This window comes from Ambystoma mexicanum, chromosome 5p (genome assembly GCF_040938575.1).
Source record: "Ambystoma mexicanum isolate Mex_15411 chromosome 5p, UKY_AmexF1_1, whole genome shotgun sequence".
Classification (NCBI taxonomy): Eukaryota; Metazoa; Chordata; class Amphibia; order Caudata; family Ambystomatidae; genus Ambystoma; species Ambystoma mexicanum.
In genome coordinates this window covers 504,578,724-504,595,976 of record NC_090930.1, presented here as the reverse complement: position 1 = coordinate 504,595,976, position 17,253 = coordinate 504,578,724, and the positions used below count along the sequence as shown (strand labels likewise).

The following is a 17,253-nucleotide window of genomic DNA, read 5'->3' as shown; positions in this document are numbered from 1 at the left end:
CTTGACGGAGTCAACAAAGACTTCTCGAAGTTTACTGCAAATCCCAGCCGTCGTAGAAGTTGCATGGTGGCTTGCAAACTTGTTTGAGTTGCCATAGAGGAGGATCCCCCGTCATGATGCCCACTCCCGGGGAGCCGGTTCAAGCTCTGCGTCCCCGAAAGCGGACATCCAGTCCCCAAGGAAGGACCCAGCAACCCCATATAGGGGCCCTTTGGACAATGTCCTGGCGCCTATGGCGCCAGGCTCATAAAAGACATCAGTGGCGCCAGGCTCATTATGGAAGTGCTTGGGTGCACTTACCTGATGCAGACCATGCTGTAGGATCCCCGCCTCCTTGAGGCCTGAAAGGAACTACTTTACCTGTGGGACTAATTTACCATCCGGGCGTGGTCGGGGAAGGATACATACCTGGAACTTCTTCCAAGGCTATTTAAACCCCACCCGAACAGCCACACGTGCTTCGCGTTGTTCTGCATCTAGCAGCTGGACGCTCACCGTGTCTGCTCCTGCATCCTGACTTCTGCCACGCCTGCCAGCATCCTGGATCACCTGCAAAGGAAGAGAAGAAGAGAACAGAAGAAGGAAAAGTCCTTACCTGCTAAATCCGCATCGCGGAGACATCTCGCCGACAATCTTGAAAAGGAAGACTTATTTAAAAGCTCATTGCGTCGATCGCTGCAGCGCCGCATTCCACTCACCTTTACAGGGCGCCTCCATGTTCAGCAGCGATCATCCGGATTCGCAGTCACGCCCCAGCGCCTAGGGAGAAAAAGACCAGAACAAAAGGTGAGAGAGATGGGAATAAGGAAAGCTAAATCTCCATGTTAAGACTTACCTGTTGATTCAATCCCTCTTCATTTCGGGTCCGCGCCGCATCCTGGCATTTCCGGACCCCGGCCCCTAAGGGGAAAAAGAGACATCAGCGTTAATGAGCGAATGAAAAGGCATTACCAAAAAAAACGCTCATTAAAGACTTACCTGATTTCTACAAGGATTTCACCTCTCATCTCGGGTCGGTGCCTGTTCCCCGGCATTCCGTACCCCGGCCCCTAAGGGGAAAAAGACACTAGCATTAGTACATTAATGCATGGACACAAGGGGAACCTCTTATCAAAAAACTTACCTGGAAGCCAAGCAAGTTTGGTTCTCACCAATCCGAAAATCCAGTGAAGTAACTGGATACCAACGCACCCCTGCATCAGAAGCAGGATGGAGAGCTCGTCCTTCCAGACCCTAAGGTGAGACGCTACGAGGAATCACAGAAGGGTTTCGAAGAGGGTGAGAGGGGAAAGTGGGAGGCTGATTGCATTACCCCGCAGACAGTTAATCCCCTATTTTCGCCTACAGAAGAATACTTCTGCGAGCCAGACAAACCAGATTTGAGGGCCCGGTCCAGTCCGTCTTCCGAACCCTGCGCATCACCTTAGAAGAGGTCACAGCAGCGCGAACCAGGCCAGCGCCTCCGTGAGAGTCAGGTGAGCGTTACATCCCCTCACCAACCAGTCGTCGAGATACGGGTACACGTGATGGCCTTGCTTTCTCAACCAAGCTGCAATTGGAGCTAAACATTTCGTGAACGTCCTGGGAGAGGATTTTAGCCCAAAAGGAAGCACTGTGAACTGGTAGTGCGTCCGTCCTACCACAAACCTTACGAACTTTGTGTCGTCGACACATTGGTATGTGGAAGTACGCATCTTGAAGGTCCAGAGACGACAGAAATTCCCCTTGTTGGACAGACCGGATCACTTCCTGGAATGTGAGCATCTTGAATTTTAGGCTTTTCAACATTTTGTTGAGGTTGCGAAGGTCGAGAATGGGATGCCATTTTCCGTTTGGCATTTTCACTACGAAATATCGGGAATAAACCCCCCTGACCCTTCTGTGATGCAGGGACCAATTCTATAGCCCCTTTTTGTAGCATAAGCACTACTTCCTGTTGCAACACGCTTAGGTGGGGTTGAGCCAAAAACGCTGGTGGAACATGCAGAGGGTTGCTCTTGAATTGCAGGGAGTGTCCAAACCTTATAGTGTCCAGCACCCACTGATCCGTGGTTATTTGATCCCATTCGTCGACACAATGCGATACCCTGCCTCCCAGGACGTTCTGATGCCCGTCATTGTTGGTCTTTGGCCTGCTTATCTCTCGACGACAAGTAGCCCGTCCTCTTCCTGGAGGTCTGGTAGTCTCTGTGTCGCTTCGCCGCTTGAGAAGCCCGTCTGTAGCCCTGCGAGGAGTACACCGGCCTATTGAAAGACTCTTGATGCTGAGAATCGGGAGTTCCCTGATGCTCCCCTAAAGGGGCGAAAAGAATGAAAATTCCTTCTACTCTGGAGGGCACCCAAAGAACGTGCCTCATCCACCTTTTCGCCGAACAGAAGGTCTCCCTCAAAGGGCATATCCAGCACCTTGTATTGCACCTCAGGTCTAAAGTTGGTGCATTTAAGCCACGCCTTTCTCCGTAGAACTACCCCATTGTTGACTTGCTTAAATCCTGATTCTGCAAGGTCCACAGCGATGTTTATAGAATGATTTGAGGCCTCTTCACCTTCTCGGATGAGTAACTTCGCCGCTTTCCTATGTTCCTCTGGGAGATGCTCTAGAATGGGTGCCAACCGGTGCCACATCTCGCTATCACACCTGGCCATTATAGCCAGAGAGTTGGCTGCCTTCACTGTCGTTGCCAACAACACCTTCTTGCCAAAAGCATCTGGTCTCCTGGCTTCGTTTTCCGGGGGGTCGTGCATTTGTGCTGGGACCTTGCTTTTCTCGCCGCCGCCGCTGACACCACTGAGTCTGGGGCTAGTTGGGAGAATAGACATTTGGGGGTGGATTCTGGAGCCTTAAATTTCTTCTCCAGCCTACCTTTTATTGCGGGCTCCGAGAAAAGACGACGCATCGTCTGTAAACCCTCCTGCCACACATGATCCAGGATGGGTACTGAGAATACCGACCTCCTTCTCTTTCCCATGTGGTCGAATAGAAAACAGTCTTTTTTCTCTTCCTCCTGAGCCAATCCGAATTCAGTACACGCTTTGCTCATCATGGCATGGAAGGACCCAATGTCGTCCGGGGGAGACGGCTGAGCTGGGCTCCTTGGTGTTTCGAATTCTGCCTCCGACTCCCAGGTTGGATCCATAGAGGGGGATAACGAAACATCCGATAAGGACCCTCTGTCTGAGTCTGAGTCCGGCAGATCTCCTTCCTCCTGGCGTGCACCTGTGAGGTCCTCGCGCGTCGGTACAGCCGTCGACATCGACGGAGTTGGCTGACGGGAAGAGCCAGGTTCGTTGCCGGTCGATTTGGCCAGAGTTGCCACTTGAGGTAATCTCTCGTCCAGTTTCTTTAACAAGGTCTGCAATGTGGATAGAACTTCCAGTGATAGAACAGACTGCGGGTTAAGAAGAGGGGTTGTAACTGGGATATTAGTTCCGCTGGAAAGAGCCAGCTTGCTAACCCCTTGTAACCCGAGCTCTGCAGGCCCAGCTATCCTCTCACACTCCTCTTCCACAGAGGAGACACAAGGCCGCCTCTTGTTGCAGCAAGGATTCCGGTAAAACTGGGTCGAATACCTCCGGTCGCCAGGCCTCCTGCGGAATCTCCGTCGACGAGGCTAAAGTTGGGCCAGACGTCGTCGTAGCCACCACCTGCGGCCTAACAATAGACGAAACCAACTGCATCATTGGTAGTGAGGCAGTCGACAATCTCCCCGCCGTCGACAGTGGTGCCTGCGCAGCTCCCTGAGTCGTTCCCGCCTTTTTTTAACTTGACCTGCGTTTCTCAGACTCTCGACTCAAGGATGATCTATGATGATCACCTGAGGAGGATTTCGGCTTTTCCTTTCTCTCCTTCTTCGACGATGGTGATGATGATGAGGTTTTCTTCAGTGAAGATTCCCTTGCGGAATGGCTTCCCGACAACCCCTTCTCTGCCGGGCGTGGTTTCTTCACCGGGGGTTCAGTCGATGCCGAACGGCAGGTGGCCCCTGAGGATTTCGATGCCGAGGCCACGCTACGCGTGGAGCCTACCTCTGAAGGTGGGTACGTACCCACTCCATCGCTCAACCAGGCCTCTAACCGCCGACTCCAGTCTTTAAGAGTCTTTTGGGAGAAGACCTTACATATGTCGCACTTGTCTGCCGAGTAGTGAGGGTGTAGACAATATATGCAGTCCATATGTCCATCCCCCTCATACACTTTCTTCAGCCCGCACGTAGCGCACAGGCGGAACAGAGCTTTTCTAGACATCAGGAAAAAATACAACGAACAACCTTGACAAAATAGTTCATGACGCGAGGTAATCCCACTACTTTGGAAGACGGTTGAAATCTGAAGGGAGCCGCGGGGGCGGGGCATTTATACCGCCACGTCCTATTGGGGCATGCGTGAGCAGCCCAAAAACGACATGGATAGGACACAAAAGTGTCGAAGTTTTCCTATGGAAAAACGGCTTTATAAGTGTACCGAGGGTTCCCAGTCTGACGACGGGGAATATTATAAGCATGTGAATCCATGAAAGATCCAATAATGGAGAATTTGAAGGAATAGTAGTGGGATTAACTTTTTGAAAGCACAAAAGCAGATATCTCACGGGTTACGTTTGACATGGCACAAGTCTGTACTTTGAAGGTGTGAGTGCAGGCGGACCGGTTGAGACCTTCATTCCAAGTTCGATAAATTGAGTACCATCAAATTAGGAAATAACAGCTTTTTAGTTGCTTTGATGTGGAAAGACGAAGAAAGTGTCCAGGGCTGCAAGCAATCAGGATGTAGAGCGATCAGGGGACGAAAAAGATATAAACGCAAAGTATTTTGCAGCATAAATTTACATGTAAAACGAGGAGTTTTAATTGGAACTCTGACAGGCGAGAGATCGGGAAAGTATTTTCATCAACAGTTATTTTGGAGAACCCTTTTCAGTTGTAAAATCGCAAGTAACTTCTACTTTTATTTGTGAATCAAATTGGATACTCAGCTGCTTTGTGGTTTACCATCACACCCACACCGTTTATGTTGTAGCCAGCAGCTGCACATTTTGAATTCCTACACCCGTGTTACTTCCCCGAGTTACTTTCCACACTCTTTACAACTGCCTAGCGCCCTCTTCCTACTATACCCGGTTTTAATTCATGAACGTCTGTAGTGTCTTCTGCAGACTCCACATTTGTTCAATATGTGCAAGTCCATGGGAATGGATGGATGTGTTTGGTCTGGTAGACTCATTGTGGACAGGTGAGAAACAGCCGGCCATAGATCATCTCTACTAAGCCGATTAGAGCTTCAGAACCTACTGTGCTGATAGGAGCAGATTTAGCACCAACATTTTTTAGGCTGTCTTTGATTCTATTCTTAATTCACAGATCAATTGAGAAGGGAATCCATTGTTTTCCTGCTCTCATTCTATAACATATCTTTCTTGCAAACTCCACCCCTGGATCTCTCCCACTCTTGCTCTGGCTCTGTTTCACCCTCAGACAGATCCCATCTCTCACAACCTAACTACATTAATAGCCACCAACATGTACGTTGTGGCCAGAAACTCTGTTTTTAGGCAGACTTTTAAAAACAAGTCCAGTCAAAGCCAGTAACATTAGACATAGTGAGGCGTCATACACTACCATGAAGAGAGCTCTTCGAACGCTAACTTCCAGACAATTATGGAACTTCACTAGGTATGTAAGGTCTAATTATTTACTGCATTCTAGCATATAAATAAAAATTGAAAAATTGAAAACAACTGTTGGCTTTGGCAATGACTGCTTGAAATACATTCAGAAGCAGTCTAGATCCAGCAATATTTAAACTACAGCTCCATCGTCAGCTCCGTTACAGCTTTTTCGGTGGCACTAGCACCTGATGAGGAATTTGTGGAAGAAACATTGAATCCATCAGAAATACTATTCCCAATTGTAGCTCCTTTGTCCTTCTAATGCAAACTGTACTGCCACAGATTCCTCATCTTTTGAAAGACTTCGAAAGCAGAGCCATACAACGGTTTGGTGGGCAAAAGATTAAAGGGACGAATATCCAGAATTAAAGTCTGCTGCAAATTGGACCTTCAAAAGTGGGCATTATGCACTACTAGAAGGACCAGGCAGTAATGCTTGGCAAGAGTATACAGAGATGATCTAGTGGCAGACTACCAAATGTTCAACACATGGACACCCCATCACACTCCTCCAATCACTCCACTACATGTTCAAGGGCACCACCAGGATCTGCAAATTCAGATAGGTCCTGATGCTTGCCACACCCTGCTCTGCAGCAAGCTTCCAGAACATCGACTTCTACTTTTCTACAATTGATTTTTTTAATGAAGTCAAGATGCCCGACAATCACATAGCAAAAGGGGACTTGGCAGCTTGGGAAAGCATGCATACGAGGGCCTTGACCCCCAGCCGTGAGTTACCCGGAGGCAGAAAAGGGCAGATGTTGTCATGTCTGACTCACAGTGTATAGCTGAGTCAGAAGATACATATCCCAATAAAATAGGGGGGCACTGCTGCCCTCTCATCAAATCGATATTGCTCTTTTCTATATCCAGCCAGACAAAAACACCAGGATCTTAATAAGAGTATGTAAAGGGGAAACGAGTGCTGCAGAACCCTACATTCCAGCAGGGATCCCTACAGAGAACAGATGCATTGATCTGTCACCTCAAAGTAAGAGTAGAGTGTGGTTCAAGCACTATTTTTGGATGTTGTTGCTCAAAAGGGGCCCCTGCAGGCTTCCACCAGACTAGCAATAGCCCAGAGAAGAACAAGTTACTTCTTACCTGGTGACGTTCTTTCGATGGGATGTTCCTCCGACGATTTCCTTATCTTGATAGACTCCCATAGCAGTGGTGTGTAACTGGAGGTGGGAGTAAAATTGCCATGTTTCCCTTCAAGAATGAACAGAGTGCAACACAGCTTTGCCAAATCTAGTCTCTTGGCTAGAGGAGGAATCCAGGTTGGGTGTTCAGTCATTTTTTCGAAAACATGTCGAAAAAAAAAATATCAAAAAAAAGTCAAATTCTTTTTTTTAAATTATATATTTTTTTGGGGGTCCGGGAATAAAAAAAAAGGGGTAAAATAAAAAAAATAGAAAAAAGGGGGTTTGGGGGGGACGACCCCATTTCGAAAAAAAAAAACATTGAAAAAGACATTCGACTTTTTTTTTCCAAATGTTTTTTCTCGAAAAAATGACTTTCGACATTTTTGTTTTCGAAAAAATGACTCTGAACCACCAGGTTGTAAAATCTTGTGAAGGTATGTGCAGACGACCATGTGGCAGCCGCACATATGTCTCGAATTGGTACCCCTCTTTGGAGGGCCGAAGAGGCTGCAATACCCCTGGTTGAATGAGCCCTAAGATTTTGAGGAGGCTCTTTCCCTGCCAGTTTGTAACATTCCAGAATGGCCAAAATAATCCATCTGGAAATGGTCTGTTTTGTTATCGGTAATCCCAATTTGTGCCCTGAGTAACCTACGAACAGTTCGTCTGCTTGCCTAATCCTAGCAAGTCTGCTGATGTAAAAGCTCAAAGCCCGCCTTGGGTCCAGCCTATGTAGCCTTTCTTCCTCTTTCCCCGGATGGGGAGGGGGATAAAATGAAGGTAAGGTAATCTTCTGAGTGATGTGGAATTCAGAAACCACCTTTGGGAGGAAATTAGGCTTCACTTGTAGGACAACTTTGGCTTTATGAAAAATTGTATGAGGGGGTTTACAAGATAGAGCTTGTAATTCGCTCACCCTCCTAGCAGATGTCAATGCCACTAATAAGACTGTTTTAAGGGTGAGAAATCTTAGCGAACAAGAGTGTAGTGGTTCAAAAGGAGTACCCATCAGGAAATTTAAAAGTCCATAAGGGAACTTGGAATGGTCTTGGAGGATAGACATTGGTTAATCACTTCAGAAATTGTATTACTAAAGGTAACTTGAAATCCGACGGTTCCTCTGCAGTAGGCTTGAAGAACGATAGCGCTGCGAGATAGCCCTTGATAGTGCCAACCTGAATGCCCGAATTTGCCAGAGTAGAAAAGATAACACCGTTGGTGTACCACATGAAAAGGGGTCGATATTCTTTTCTCTACACCAGCTGCAAAATTTGTTCCAACAGCAGTGGTATAAAGTCTTTGTTGCTGGCCTTCTTGCCGAAAGCAACGGAGGTCCATGACATCATCTGGGAGGTCCCAATCCTTGTATCTCAACCTTTCAGATACCAAGCGTGAAGGTTGAGGGTTCTGATGTCTGGATGGAGAACCTGACCTCCCTTCTGCGAGAGAAGATTCTCCTTGAGTGGAAGACGAATTGGAGGGCAGATGGACATGTCCAGAAGGTCCGGGTACCACGTTCTCCTGGCCCAGTCCGGGGCAATTAGGATCATGTGCTTCTGGAATCTTCTCAACCTCCTGATCATTTGAGGAATGACAGGGACTGGAGGAAACGCGTACAGAAATGGATAATCCCAGTCCACTACGAACGCGTCCCCTAGAGCTCCTCTCGGGGGAAATTCCCTTTAACAATACTGATCGCAGTTTTTGTTGATGCTGGTGGCGAACAGATCCACTTGAGGGGTTCCCCAAAGGGCGAAGATCTCTTGAAGGACTTCCTGAGCTAGTTCCCACTCGTGGGAGACTGTGCTCTGCCTGCTCACAGCATCCGCCGTCAAGTTCATCTCTCCGGCTAGGTGAGCTGCCGATAGGGAGATTCCTTCTTGAATTGCCCAAAACCAGAGCTGCATTGCCTCTGTGCACAGTGGAAGTGACCCTACGCCTCCTCTTTTGTTGAGGTAGTGCATGGCCACTGTGTTGTCTGTCATTATCAGGACATTCTTTCCCTGTACTGATGGCAGAAAAGCTTTCAACGCTAGTCTAATCGCTCTCGGCTCTAAGAGGTTGATGTGTAGTCTGGACTCCGATGGAGACCAACGACCACTGATGGTTAAGTCGTTGGCATGGGCTCCCCACCCCGTGAGTGAGGCATCCGTGACTACCGTTATCTCCGGCTATGGTTGCCAAAACTGTTCTCCTTTCAAGATGTTCTCCCGACAGGCCCACCACTGAACGTCTCGTGATACTCTGTTCAGGACTTGTAGGAGATCTGACATTCTTCCTGAGAATTGTGACCACTGGGTCCTTAGTGCCTCAGTGCTTCACAGCTGCCAGAAGCACGGAAACTGCTCTCCTGAACATCCGTGAGGACCTGCTCTCAAACCTCGACTCCAACACTCCGTGTGTTCTCATTCTGCTCGATCTCTCTTCTGCCTTTGACACTGTCAACCATGCCATCCTGCTCAACCGTCTCCGTGATAACCTGGGTATCACTGGTCAGGCTCTGGCGTGGCTGACCTCTTTCCTTTCCAACCGACCCTCCCAGGTCCAACTGGGGTCCTTCCTCTCTGACATCTTCTTCTCTACCTGTGGTGTCCCCCAGGGATCTAATCTCTCTCCCTGGCTGTTCAACCAGTATCTGGCACTCCTTGCCCACCGCATCGCCACTCTCTGCCCCAACTTTCAGTGCTATGCGGATGATACCCAGCTCATTTTCAGGCTACCCTCGGCCTCCTCCTCTCCTTCCCTCATCTCCGACTGTCTGTCTGCCATCCAGGAATGGTGTGCCGCCAAGGACCTCTGCCTTAATGCCAGTAAGACTGAGATTCTACTCATCGGCACACCCACTCCCTCCTTCCCTGCAGCCTTCTGGCCAGCCTCGCTTGGCCCGCTTCCTGCTCCTACTTGCAAGGCAAAAAACCTCGGGGTCATCTTCGACTCCACACTCTCCTTCTCTCCTCATATTACTGACGTCTCTAAGAAGTCTCACTACCAGCTGCACCTCCTCAGAAGCTCACTGTCTCCAGAGCCCTGGTTCTCTCGAAGCTGGACTACTGTAACAGCCTCTATCTTAATCTGCCTGCCTCTACTCTCCGCCCTCTGCAACTCATCCAGAACAGGACTGCGAGACTTGTCCTTGGCCTCAAGCCCAGGGACCGTATCTCTCCAGGACTGAAATCTCTACACTGGCTCCCTGTGGCTGCGAGGATTAAGTTCAAAACCTTCTGCATTGTCCACAAGGCCTTCTGGGGCCTGGGGCCTATATACCTTCAACTCTCTCTTCCTAAATATCTTCCTTCCCGAGTCCTTCGCTCATCTGTCTCCAACTCCCTCAGGGTCAGCCGCTTCTCGAAGCAACGAGCTGGGGGTAGATCTCTCTCTGCGGCAGGGGCCTCCCTCTGGAACAGCCTTCCTGCCTCCCTGAAACTTGAGGAGAACCATCTTCAGTTCCGGAAGCACCTCAAAACCTTCCTCTTTGCTTCTGCTTTCTCTCTCCCTCTCCCCTGCTAATTCTTCACTGAAACTGCACTGAACCTGCACCTGGGCCACTCTCACCGACCTCGGTCCTTGGCCCAGCCACTCTCCACTTGCACTGCCTCCCTGGCAACCCCAGCACTGCGGGACTGTCTCTGCATCCCTTACAGCCCCCCCCCTCACAGCACTTGTCTGCACTTACCTTGCACTTGCCACCAGCTGGCTCTATTATTTATTTCTTATTCTACTTACCCTGTTCAGCACTTCCCCCTCTCCCCTTTCCCCTTGCACTTTTTCCCTTCCACCTACCCCTGCACTTGCGCGATCTGAATGACACCTGGCCTAGTAGGATCGTTGTCTGTCTTCCCCCTGTTCCCTCCTCCCTGCCTCGTCGCGCCTTGAAACACTTGTGTATAGGCGCGTTACAAATGCCATATCATATCATATCACTGGAGGGATCTAATTCTCAGGCGTGCCTCTGGCACTAGGAAGATACAGGATGCCATGAGGCCTAGCAACCTCAAAAAGTCGAAGGCTGGGAGACGTTGGGCATTTTGAAACTTGGTGACCATCTGTAGAATATCTTGAGCCCTCACCTCTGGTGGCGAGGCTTTTCCCAGGGAAGTGTCCAGGACTGCTCCAATGAACTGGAGTCTCTGTGATGGTATCATCTGTGACTTCTTTAAGTTGAGGGAGAAGCCCAGCCTGTGAAGGAAGTGACAGACCTAATCTAGATGGATCTGAGCTTGTTCCGGAGATTCTGCTCTGATCAACCAGTCTTCCAGGTAGGGGTAGACGTGAATTCCTTGCCTCCTTAGACTTGCAGCCACCACCGACATTAGATTGTTAAAGACCCTCGGGGCGGAGGTCAGCCCAAATGGCAGAACTCGAAATTGATGAGAGTTGCCAATTGTGAACCTCAGGTATTTCCTGTGTTTGAGATGGATTGGCACATGGAAATAAGCATCCTGAAGTTCTAGGGATACCAACCAGTCCTGAAGCTGGAGGGCCTGAAGGATCAGAGAAAGGGTTACCATCTTGAACTGGTCTTTCCTGAGAAATTTGTTCAATTCTCGCAAGTCCAAAATGGGTCTCAGTCCTCCGTCCTTCTTTGGTACTAGAAAGTAGGGGGAATACCAACCCTTGTTCCTCTCCGCTACGGGTACCGGTTATATGGCACCCTTCACTAGCAGGTCTAGAATCTCCTGCATAAGGAGCGGGTCTGGAAGCTTCAAAGAGTTGTTCCCCGGTGGAGGACTCTGAGGAGTGTGTAGGAAGGGCAGGCAGTAACCTTGGGCAACTGTCTCCAATGCCCAAGCATCTGACGTAATAGCCTGCCATTCTGCCAGATGTTGAGTTAACCTGCCCCCTACTGGTGTCTTGTGAGGGGAGACCTCGGAGGGATTTAGAAGCGGCTGACGCAGATGCCGAGGGTAAATTAGCACCTGTCGATGCGGCTCTTGTACCTTTGACCCATCCACCACGGGTGAATTGTTTCTGGCCCCTTTGAGCTGGCTGTCCACTGCCTTTTCCGAATGCGGAGTAAAAGTGAAAGGACCTACCCCTCCAGGAGGTTCCTGAGGGGCGACTTGGAGTCTGCCGGATTGCAGCCCCAAGGGATTTCGCTGCGGCATTGGATATTTGCAATTTCTCCAGGCTGTCATCAGTTTCTTTCCAAATAGAGAAGTGCCTTGAAAGGGCATTTTCAGAAGTCTGGTTTGTACATCTGGAGCAAAACCAGACCTCCGCAACCACGCAAACCTTCGGATTGTGGTACTTGCTGCCATGGCCCTGCTGATACTGTCAGCAGAATCAATGCCTGTTTGAAGGGACTCGCACATTGCATCCTTTCCATCCCTGATGTTTAAGAATGCATTGCATTCTTCTCCTTCAGGGAGACAGTCAGCCGCAATTGAAGCACACTCCCAAAGTGTGTGGCTGAATCTTGCTAGTGTGCAAGTGGCGTTGATAGACTTAAGCGCCATACTACATGCCGAAAATACTTTTTTGACATGGCATCAAATCTTTTATCATCCCTGTCTTGAGGAATAGTGGGGTATGCCGACTTACTGTTTGATGAAGTCGCTGCCTGTACAACTAAACTCTCTGGAGTTGGATGCTTGCTGAGATATTCAAGATCGGAGGCTGATACTCTGTATTTATCAGAAAGTCTGTTATTTACTGCAGGGATAACTTCAGGAGTTTCCCAATTAGCAGATACTTTTCTTTGCAAAGCAGTATGAAAAGGAACAACGGGATCCTCCTGTGGACCTTTATCTAATATATCAGTAAGGTCATCCTGCTGTGTAGTCCACCCCATAAATTCAATCATTCTGGCCATCAGAGTCCTATAAGGAGTCTCAGCATGCTCTCCAGGGTCTGGTTTAGCAAACTCCTTCTGGAGCTGTATCTAAACCACTTGCCTCATGTAGGGACTCTTGAAGATCTTTTAACCTATTTTCCTCAGAGATTAATTCCTCTGGAATGGGTATTGTAGACCTTTGCAGACCAAAGGGTCTCATTGTCAGAGTCCTCCCCATCCTCAAATATAGAGGACAAGGCTCTAAAGTAGTCAGATCTAGGGTATGGTGTAAAACCCATTTCAAGAGAAGGAGCCAAATTTGTTGCTACTGCCTGAGAAAACATCGAGGTTGTTGAAGTGGACGTCATAGGCTTCGACAATCCTGAGAAGGGCATCGAAAATGTTGGAAAAGGCCTCAACGAAGTCGAGAGGATCAGAATCATACTCAGTGTCGTCGAGATTGTCGATGGCACTCTACGTCAGTGTCGGGGCTTTCGACGCCTCTACTGCCTGTGATGTAGTGGCAGTTGTAGGCTTGTCTTTCATCGGGGTCGACAGTGGCGTCAAAGAAACCGATTTATGTCAAGGTTCCTTCGACAAAGGCGTCAATGATGCAGATTTGTGAGTCGAAGGACTCTTCGACGACGCCGTTGATGATGCGGTCTTATTGCTTTTACTCGAGGGTTCAACAACTCACGGAGTTTTGATTTTTCGGGTCTTTCACCCAGGGTATCACCTTTAACCGTCTCTGAGGGGTTCGAGGCCGCTTTCTCGAAGACGCTAAGAATTTCTTTATGGAATTCCTCCCATGTAGCCGGAGAGCTGTGTTTTGTGGGGCAGGTGACCCTTTCTGGAGAGGGTAGAGGAAAAAAACAGGGAGATCTACGACGCCTCTTCTTAGACTTAGAAACTTTTGAGGGAGTTTAAGTTTTAATATCCTTACCTCTTTCTAACTTCCCCTTACGCTCCTTCAAGGGTTTCACCGTCATGGACATACAGTCCTCGCATTCCGAACAGTGATGCTCCGATCCCAGGCACCACAAACAGATCCTGTGAGGATCCGTTAAAGACAATTTTGTAATCGTATTTGATGGTCCTGCGACTATCCAATCTCAGTTAACAAAAATTGAAGTTAAAATTCTCGCAGCAATACGCCAGACTCGACTAATTATGCACAAATATGGGAAATTTTCTATTAAGCCTGCCCTTATATTCTGGTTACAAAATGTCATCCCTACCATTCTATACGGGTTAGAAACATATAGTGTGATTCAACCAGTGTTTCTGAATGCACTGGAAGCAAAGTTTTGGCGTGCAATTCTTCAATTACCACAAAGCACTCCAGGAACGATGATTCGATATGAATTAGGACTGACCTCGTTATTGGCAATGTACAATTGGCGCTTATGTAGCTTGTTTAGAAAATGCTTATTATCTGCACTTGATAATTCAACCTTGGCCACGGTATCCAGTTATCTGTTGTCGTCCTCCCATCAGTTCTCTAAAATATGGTCTAAAAACATCTTATCCATATTAATAAATGTGGAAATTTCTATTGAAACTCTTGTTTCTGATCCGGATAGAGCAAAGAAAAAGCTGTATATGATGGATTGGATTGATACTAGAGATGCCTGCTTGAAATATAAAGACTTTGACCCATCTGTGTTTGCTGCAAAACGTTAGAGAAATGGCATTCTATATATGTAAAGCTCCTTCTCCTATAATTAGGAATGCATTATTGCGTATGCGTTTTAACTTATGCCCCACTCGTGAAATTCAAGCACGCAGGAAAGAGATCGCGCCTGAATCCTCAGAGTGTCGTTTTTGCAACAATATAACAACGGTTGAAACCTTAGAGCATGTCATAGCAGACTGTCCAGCACTTATGCATTTAAGACAACGTCACTTCAATAAACACTTGGCCTATTTTAGTCAGATGAGACATGAATTTAGATGGCTTGTGATTTCCACCACTAATTCCACGAGTATAAAATTGGCAGCAATCAATTTTCTGTGAGCCTTAGATTTGATAAAATAGATTGATCCTTGATGATGAATGTCCTCTGAGATCTATCAGTGATACACTTATTGCTCTGCCAATTGATTGGCAATGCAATATTCAAATGCAATCACTATTATTGGTGCTAGCGGGGGTGTTGTAGTATATAATGCATTCTATAAGGCCTCACAACCTTATGTGATGTTAATTATTATGACCACTACCATGTACAAAGTGATTATAACATGAAAGCCAAATGCTAATTGTCTTGTTTTTATGCTACCAGCAATGATATGTGATATCTTTGTTCTTGTATTCGTCTGTATTTTTTTTATGTGTCTCAGAAAACCATGTTTTACTTTTTTTTTTAATTATCATGGTTAGTGTGTCCTTCACTCACTATTTTTCATTTCTATATGTGACATTACCATTCTAGGATGTTATTCCAGTTATGATGAATTGAAGAGAATGCCCTTGTTTTATAGTTTTATATGTAATTTTGATAAAAGTATTGTTATAAATTGAAAAAGTAAATTCAGCTAAATCAATTTAAAAATAAAAAAAAATAAAAAAAGACAAATTTCTTCCCACAGTCGCGACATTTCTTGAAACCGGACCGTGGAGTTGATGGTTCGGATGAAGAAGCCATTGTGTAATAATAATTATCTTCGAAGAATAAGAAGGTTTTCCTGAAGAAAGAAACTCAGTGTTACATTTCCGAAGCACACGAAGCGCGGAAAAACGGAACTGAGCAACAGACGCTGCGCAAGTCTATGTATACTCATGATGAGGTCGGTGCCGATGCGGAGGCTGTCGAGGGACACCGACTCGAGGGACGTCGACGCGCAGCACCCTCTACTGAAAAAATTTCCAAGCCCAGCAAGCTGGAATGGATAACATCAAAGCTAAGGAATACGTTGGAGGACACAATCCCTTCGAAATGGGGACTTGTGGCAAGGTGTTTGCAAGCCATTCCCAGCCAAAAGGCAATTGGTTCCTGTAAAAGTGCTTGCGTTGATCATTGTCAAGATGGCAAGTTACAGTTAGATTTCTTCTTGGCTCTGTCTCCCAGTTATGATCAGACTGTACCATATAATAACTCTCAAAGCCTTTTAGCAAGATATCTTTCTGATGAAGGAATACAAGATTAACCACATTTTCCCTTGCAACCAACCCTTGTCGAGTAGATGGACAAATGTCAAGTCTGCCGAAGATATGGAGCACAATTCTGGCACTGAAGAAAGCAGGCTCAGGATCATGGACCGATTTAGCAGAAAGCATTGTTCTTTGTCAAAAACATATTCTGAGATAATAGGTTGGGAAGACAAAGCCCCATTTTTAAGGCTAGTTGACCCGGCGTTCCTTAGGCTCAGGTTCCTCGCATGTGCATGTCCAAACGAAGGGCCAGTGTCTCTTGAGATCAGCTTGTACTGAGGTGCCAAGGTAGAATTTACACAAGCTCCTTCCAGTCCAAGGTTCCTTTCCAGATATCTGTCACGCCCCTGTGACCTTTGGTGCACTCAGCATCTCCAGCCACAGGATTCCTTCACAGACTCAGCCTGCTGATCAAGCTGTATCCCCTTGATGGATTGTTGAGTCTTTACTTTGCCAACAGTCTGTGCCTAGTCGAGCAGGTTAGTTTTTGCGGATTGGAGCATGGAAACTGCAGACAACAGATTTCCTCAGGCAGCCCTGAGAAGATCTTGATCCCCTTGCCTCTCTGGGCACTTAGTTGACCCCTTCTTGCTGAACTTCTTAATTTTTCATTCTTGGATGCAAGAAAAATATTGCACATAATTTTCTGGAGCCTTTATTTTATTCAGCTTTTTGTCACCTTTTACGTTTTGGGATTTTTTACTAGACACATTCCGTCGTAAGTATTCTTTTTCCGTGATTGTGATAACAATTTCAATCATAGTAATATTCCCTGAAAAGGGTACTGGAAATGTAATCAGAGTCAAGGGAGTAATAGCCAGACCCCTTGTGACACTTATCTTTGACTCAACCTCCTTCGCCGGCATCTCTGAAGTTCCGATTTAACCTAAAGATGAAGCCAACATTAGAGCCCTTAGTTCAGCGAGAACCACTGAGTTTGCTCTCACCTCATAGGCCACCGGGTCATAAAGACGAATGAAAGACTATAGAACAGTGATCCCCGTTGCTCGCAGCACCCTAAAATTGTTGCTCGCCAGTTACTCTGGGCCATGGTGTGGAGGCCTAGAAAGAGGTGCTGAAGGGATAAGACCTCAGTAGCATTGAACTCTGCGAGAATGTTGGCCAATGAGCCTACTGTGGTTCCTGTTGGCTTATTTTTGTAGATGCAAGATTTTAGTCTGTTGCCACCATTCTAATTATTTTTCAGTAAATGTCCTGACTTACTAAAGCAGTGTCCTTGTTTAAACCCAGTCATCTTCTGATACTGTGCCCAGCTGGCAGATGTATTAATGGGCAAAACAATTGAACCATGTTTGTGTCCTGGGGGAAATGGTCCTATTCTATTGCTTGTATAGCTAGGAAGAGCATAATGAACAAATAAGTGGTACGCATACCCAACTTTCCTTTATTAATAGTTTGTATGCACTGCTTTTTGTATTAGTTAGGTTTCTGTTTGATGCCAACATTGTCATTGTGTGATACTCTCTCAATCTGGCACTTGGAGAATGGGCAG

At 47.0% G+C, this 17,253-nt stretch overlaps 1 protein-coding gene across 1 annotated transcript in view; it reads right to left on the bottom strand.

The window, feature by feature from the left end:
- SH3BGRL (SH3 domain binding glutamate rich protein like) overlaps positions 1-17,253 on the bottom strand; it is a 525,471-nt gene that overhangs the window by 216,783 nt on the left and 291,435 nt on the right. The gene's annotated exons all lie outside the window — the stretch shown is intronic.